The sequence below is a fragment of the Gorilla gorilla genome, chromosome 1 (genome assembly GCF_029281585.2).
Source record: "Gorilla gorilla gorilla isolate KB3781 chromosome 1, NHGRI_mGorGor1-v2.1_pri, whole genome shotgun sequence".
Classification (NCBI taxonomy): Eukaryota; Metazoa; Chordata; class Mammalia; order Primates; family Hominidae; genus Gorilla; species Gorilla gorilla.
Genome location: NC_073224.2, coordinates 131551589 through 131552891, shown reverse-complemented (window position 1 = coordinate 131552891; position 1303 = coordinate 131551589).

Below are 1303 nucleotides of genomic sequence, written 5' to 3'. Positions count from 1 at the left end.
TGCAATGGCTTCTCATTGTACCCAAAGTAAAAGCAGAAATTATTTATATTGATCCACATAGCCCTATATCATCTCACGCTGTTATCTCTCTGACCTCATCCTCCACCACGCTGCCCTTTGCTCACTCCATTCTAGCCCTACTAGCCACCTGTAATCCTTGAATGTGCCAGGCACAATCCTTCCTTGCAGCCTTTGCTGTTGCCTCTGCCTGGAACTCTCTTCCCTAAAATGCTTACATGAATAATATCCTCCCTGCCTTTATGTCTGCTCAAACATCATCTCTCAGTGAAGTTAAATCTGACCACCCGATTTAAAATCATTATTCCCACTTTCCAGATTCCTGAACCATCTTTTCCTGTCTTACCTTTTTTTTATTTTGAATGTATCAAAGTCTACTATATAATTTCTGTATCTGAACACCCCATCAATGTCTACTATATAATTTCTGTATCTGAACACCCCTACCCCCAACTACCATGTAAGTGCCAATGAGCCTGAGAGCTCTGTTTTGTTCACTGAGCACTTAGAACAGCGCCTGTCGCCATAGTAAGTATCCAATAAATAATCATGATTATATAAATATAGCTTGGGAGTCAAGAGGTATTATATATGGCTGATGGGACAAAAACTAGAGGTTTAAGTGTTTTATTTAAAGGTATAAAAGCAACCAAGAATAAAACTATAATAATAGCTATCAAAAACTGGGAGAGGGTAGCTAAATCCTTGTTTTTATTATAGAGAATAAGTACAATACGTAGAAATAAAGTCTTGAAAGATACACACCAAATTATTTTCAGTTGTAACTTTGCAGGAGGCAGTTTAAAGGAATAAAGGGATAAAAATCAGTGATTAAAAATTTTAATCTTGGTCAGGCACTGTGGCTCATACCTATAATCCCAGCACTTTGGGAGGCAGAAGTGGGAGGATCGCTTGAGCCCAGGAGTTCGAGACCAGCCTGGGCAACATAGTGAGACCCTGTCTCTACAAAAAATGAAAAAATTAGCCAGGCACGGGGGCACACGCCTGTAGTCCCAGCTACCCAAGGGGCCGAGGTGGAAGGATCCACTGAGCTTGGAAGGTCAAGGCTATAGTGAGCCATGGTCACACTACTGCACTCCAGCCTAGGCAACAGAGTAAAACCCGTCTCAAAAATATGTAATTTTTTTTATCAAAAAAGGGAGGCAGTTTTCCTCTGGAAAATGGAACTGGGAAGTGTGGCAGACAGCTGTTGTTTTTCAGTATAAACTCCTCAGCACTACCTTATTTTTACTATGTATACATATTACTTTGATGAAAATTAAAA